The sequence below is a fragment of the Nannobrachium achirus genome (assembly GCF_963921795.1).
Source record: "Nannobrachium achirus genome assembly, chromosome: 10".
Taxonomy (NCBI): Eukaryota; Metazoa; Chordata; class Actinopteri; order Myctophiformes; family Myctophidae; genus Nannobrachium; species Nannobrachium achirus.
Genome location: NC_137819.1, coordinates 60023734 through 60029733, shown reverse-complemented (window position 1 = coordinate 60029733; position 6000 = coordinate 60023734).

Here is a 6000-nt window from a genome sequence, read left to right as displayed (position 1 = left end):
CCACATTACATTTAGTCCGTCTACTAAACTATTTTTTTTTCCCCCGTAGGAATTTCCTGCGATTCTGCTTTGGTTGTTGCGATTTTACATGCACTTTCGTCACACAATTCAAGTGTCCTGTACTGTGGTTCAACGTCCCCTATCAATCGAACACCTAAACAGGCTAAACCAAACCAAACTGAACACGGTGGCCCAGTTCAACAAGGATGTCATCCCATAAAATGTGCTACTGTATATCCCCTGTTTGGAGACTCCATCCTAATACATATCTATTCCCCCTCCTCTGAAGGGGAGCACACACTGGATGCGGGCGGCTGCGCAGCGTCGCGTCGCGGCATCGACGCACGTGAAGTGCCGCGCGGTAACCCCCCTCTGAAACCAGGGGGAACACTGATTGGTCTAGATCGACCAATCAGTGAACAGGGTGATGGGGAGATGTCTGAAGGTAAAAACAGCGGAGAGATGTCTAGGTTCACGATGATATCCCTTCACCGTGGCGAATGATGTAATGTTGTAGTTTTCTGACTTTAAAAGACTACACCGCGGTGATAGCTTATCACCCCAGACTGTACTATGATGATAGGGCCATAAGACCCAATGTCAAGGTCAGGGGGAGGGGGGGCAGGGGGGGGGGGGGGGGTGCATGTCACTACTAGAGCCCTAGTCCAGCTGGTCATCTCTCTGGAGACCTGTAGAGGAAGAAGGACTTTGTAACTGCACTGCGTCTCTCTCTCTCTCTCTCTCTCTCTCTCTCTCTCTCTCTCTCTCTCTCTCTCTCCTACTCTCTCCCTCTCTCTTACTCTAAACACTGCTGCATGAGCACATTCTCCCCGGCAACCGGAGCTAACTCTCTCTCTCTCTTTCTCTCTTCCTCTCTCTATTTCTCTCTCTCTTCCTCTCTCTCTCTCTCTCTCTCTCTCTCTTTCTCTCTCTCTTCCTCTCTCTCTCTCTCTCTCTCTCTCTTTCTCTCTCTCTTCCTCTCTCTCTCTCTCTGCAGTTTTGTGCTGACACATGTGCTGGCTAGGGAGCAGAGAGTTCCCTCTATACTTGCAAACTGCAGTCGTGCTTCCTTTTCTCAACATTTCCATAGAGTAGTTGTTTCACTTCTGTGTCGTTGGTTGTGCTATTAAAGAAAGACCTGCTCGTTTTGGTCGGCCCTCGCCCCAAGACAGATTAATCAAACGGAGGTCGAACGGTTGTTTCAATCTTTCGTCTTCATTGAATCTCAAACAGCAAATTGGAGCTTATATTGTTGGTTGTGCATTTCTTTTTCGTCTGTAATCTATCGGCTATTTGTAATGCTGTTTTCCCCGTGATGTGTTTATCGTCGAATCTCAGTCCATTTTCTTAGAACGCTCTGGTCTCTCTTCTGCAAACCACTCGTCGTTGTCGGGCGGAAACCTTGTATGTCCAAAAGCGTTCGTTTTGTTTTTATCGTTTAAGAAATGAACTAAACTAGTGAAAACAGCCGATCTACAAGGACACAACGCCTCGCACCGCGAGGTGTTGTGTGCTTGTAGATCGGCTGTTTTCACTACTTTTGTGACACATTTGAAACTTGGAGATACAAGGTTTCCACCCGACAACGACGCACTGCATCATCTGGTCCTGCGATGCATCAAGCACGGTCTCTCCACGCTTTGAAATAGCAGCCGGGAAAACTGGATTATGTCGTGGAGAACTTGGTTATAGCTCTACTGTGTCTGAAAAGTTCATTTCCAAAATCCTATATTATCCACCTACACTAGCTGAAATTCAATATTCAATATTCAATATCTCTAAAATATAGAGACTATGATTCTGTTATGGTTTTGTCAACCCAGGGCTTAAGTTAGCTTTAAAAAAACTACTGTAATTTGTTATTTTGCCCTGTCAGTAAATCTGTCAGATGCACCGTTAGTAAAGGATATCACATTCTGGAATAAAACTCTTCAGTTGTAATCCACTATAAAATTGGATTTGTTGTTACAGTCATGCAAACACACACATGCACGCGCACACACACACACACACACACACACACACACACACACACACACGCACGCACGCACGCACGCACACACACGTGCGCGTGCTAGCTTAAAACTGTAAAGACATAATGCACTGTAGCAGGTCTGTAGTTTATCGTCACGGTCAGGCAGAGACCTCGTATCTCCAAGTTTCAAATTTGAGCGTTTATTTTTTTCGCGAAGTAAAGCCTCGCTTCGTCAGACAAGGCCGTCGCACTAGTGGAAACAGCGGATCTACGAGCACACAACGCCTCGCAGCGCGAGGCGTTGTGTGCTCGTAGAACGGCTGTTTCCACTAGTTTAGTACTTTTTTGGACATACAAGGTTTCCACCCGACAACAACGTTTGTGTAGCTGAATGAATGACGAATGGATCAGACTATAGTCATGTGTAAAGCAAAGGAGAGTTGTGTGGGAGGTTTGGGAAAGCGGGGAAATCTCGCTTGTGCGAACGCCCATCATTTCGACCGGAGGGTTAGCGACTCACTCCACGGAGGTTAAGGTTAGGGGTGAGGGTTAGAGTCGGGTGTCGAAAACATGAGATGTAGTAACAGCGACACGCGTCCTGGGAAAGCGCGGTGGCATCCGAAGACAGCAGGTCACCGTCACACGAGAGCTACCGCATACGCGCATGCATGGATGGACAGCAGAATGAATGGAACAAATGGAACTATTCCCATAACACATCTCTGAAGATTGACCCAGGTGGAGCACAACCTGGGTGGCATCACAGCTTATGGAGGGCATCATAGTCATGGTGAAGTCCTATCACCGCGCCTCTGTGCCTCTGAAACCAGGGGGCACACTGATTGGTCCAGATTGACCAATCAGAACGATGAAATCTCATTAAAATACATTTGTTTCAAGGAGGACGCCCTGATCTGCTGCGAGCGACAACGCGTCGTGCCGCGACGTCGTCCACCCCTCCTGTTTTCGCTCGCGGAGCCTATATTTGAGCGAGGTTTCACGGCGACGTCCATAGAGGTAAACGGCCATGTCCCGCCCCCCAAACGCTTTATATTATTATTTATTTATCTGATTGGTACAGGCTACACTGCAACGCAATAGCCGATGCTCCATACGCGGACGGTATTTCGTGGGACATCGCGCCGTGTCGCTCGCTCGCTCGTGTTGCCTATCTCCATTCCTCATCAACATCATCGACCATATATTCACCTGGCGGCCATGTTTGAAGTTTGCACATTAGATGCCAGGGTTTTGCACCGTGCACGCGCACGATTGTCCTCCAAAAACAGGTAAAGCACCTGGCCCCGAACTAGCAAATAGAGATAAGAAGGAGATCTCCTTCTTTGGCGTCAAAACCGGGTGGCAACTGGGGTGGTAACTGGGGTGGTAACTGGGGTGGCATTTCGTTAACTTAATGGCAAGATGGCCTCCGTGTGAATATGGTCAATTCTTTGGATGGCAAAAAAACACAACTATGGCTTCAGCAGTGCAGGTCACCCGTCGCCGAACGTCCGCGCATTCCATCCTACTACCACCATGCTGATGAAAAGCCATCGGCAGCGATGTGTCACAGAGATCAACGTTAAGACACCGGCTCACTAAAGCAGCTTCCCGTTTTGTTAGCACCATACAGTATAGCGTGGCCGCGGTGGACCGGCTTACTCAAGATAGACACTCTTCCTGTGTGCTTTGTTGTGTTTTCTACTGTCAGACGGATTGTACTTGATAGTATCTGGAAATGTTCGGAAGCTTCGTTAAAGGCACTCGATGGACGTACAAGGTGATTGTTGCTCTACAAGCATCTCCAATGACACGGCCTGACCAGCGACGTGCACTGCATGAGAAACCTCTTCCCGGGGATGCAACACTAACACGCACACGCACACACATACACACACACCCCCCCATCACACTGACTTTTGGATGAAACACATAAAACCGCGAGGGCCCCGATTCTGTTGTCGCCCAAATACAACAGACTTTGTGTGTGGAAGAGAGGCTTCTGTGGAAGGACAGTGAAGTGGATCTTATTGGCCTGAAGGGAGACAAATTGGACCTGTCAAGCCTCATTGAGAGCGACTCGAATTGGTTTGTTATTCTGCCTCTGCACTGTCCAATAAAAAGAAACAGAGAGAGAGAGAGAGAGAGAGAGTGAGTGAGAGACAGACAGAAGGGGAGAGAGAAAGAGAGAGAGACACACACAGAGACAGAGACGGAGACAGACAGACAGAACAGGGCCAGTAGAAGATGAGGTCGAACATCCCGCGCTCAGAACGTTAATGCAGTGCTTCTCAAACTTTCATATTTCAAGGTCTGCCCTTAGCTCTGACTGTGTACACTGTCACAAGTCACAGACTTGTGACTGTGTACACTGTCACAAGTCACAGACTTGTAGGGGTCACTTTAGACCCCCCTAAAGGAACCACTGCGTTAATTGCGACCGTCAGGGAGCAACTTACGTAGTATAGAAACGTGCGTCACACGCTGTGACACTTTGCTCTCACGCGTAACTCGTGCCATACTTTTGCCTAGCAGCGTGATTTCAACATTAAAACACTCACACGACTTGGGCCTTTTTTCCGCCAACAGGGACAAGCTGTAATTGTTGAAGGCCCGCCCCCTTTGTCTACTAAACGCGTGCAGCAGCTGTCACACTTTGCTGTCACACTTGCTCTCACACGTAACTCTGTCTGGCATACTTTTGCGTGGCAACGTGATTTCAACTTTAAAGCGCTCACACTGACTTGGCACTTTTTATCCAGCCAATAGGGACGAGCTGTAATTGTTGAAGCCCCGCCCCCTCTTACAAGTCTGTTGTTTCTGTTGTGCGGCCTGACGGTCGCTTCTCGCCCTTGGGGCGTCTTTCTGGTGTATCACAGTCAGAACACAGTACTGTCGGTATAGAACTGTACGACCAGCACATGCACACACACGCGCGCACACACACACACAGGATTCACACTGCCGCTACTTCACAGGTCATTTTTTTTGGGGCCAATCTTCAGAGATGAAGTGTGTACAACGGGGTGGGATGGAGACGGGCCGACCGCGTGATCATGTGACTATAGAGCGGCGGAGCTACGGTGCTAATTGCTAGCATGGTTTGCGAGGTTCCGGTCTCACTGGGAACAGAAGAAACATACCGTACATACTGCATATCGTCGTTGTCGGGTGGAAACCGTTCGTTTTGCATTTGGCCGATCTACAAGCACACAACGCCTCGCACCGCGAGGCGTTGTGTGCTTGTAGATCAGCTGTTTTCACTACTTTTGTGCGACGGCCTTGTTTGATGAAGCAGTGCTTCATCATACAAATCTAAAACTTTGAGATACACGGTTTCTGCCCGACAGTGACGATATGGAAGTGTGCCGAATAGGTCAGCGCCTCTGAAAGACTTTCAAGATCGTGACATGTTCACGTTCATAAATCCTGGTTTGCATGCTCTACCAAAGAAAGCATCTCCATTCAGAAACATTGCCATTCAGAAGATTGACTTCCATTATTCTAAATGGAGGTGTCACCCTAACCTCAGTGGGGGTGTTTCTGAATGGGGATGTTTCTAAGTGGGGTGTTTCTGAATGGAGGTCTGCCCCCAGAAAGGTTAGGTGAGCTTGACTTTCTTCCTGACAGCATGGCAAAGGGTTCTGAAGTGTGCTCAGACTGGGTCAAACAGTAATTGTAAGTTAGAGCTGCCTGGTTCATTAAATCAATGAACGCAATCACAGAGAAGTGTTTAAGTGTCAATTCTCTACCCCCCATGATTGACTGCTGTACTGTTAATTGTTCTTAAGGCCTGTAATAGGAAGCAGGATTAGGGCGTTAGCAAAAGTACTTTATGTGTTTAAGCCTAGGGTTTCCACAGTGTTTGCCATGGTACTAGGGATGTCCCGTTTTTTTTTGGCTCCCGATCCGGATCCCGATCACATATTTTTGCTCCTGATTCGGTCCTGATCCTTCCCGATCCGATCTTTCGGCAATGCATTAAGGAAAAAGAAAAGAAAAAATGCTTTTATGTTGTCCCTTAA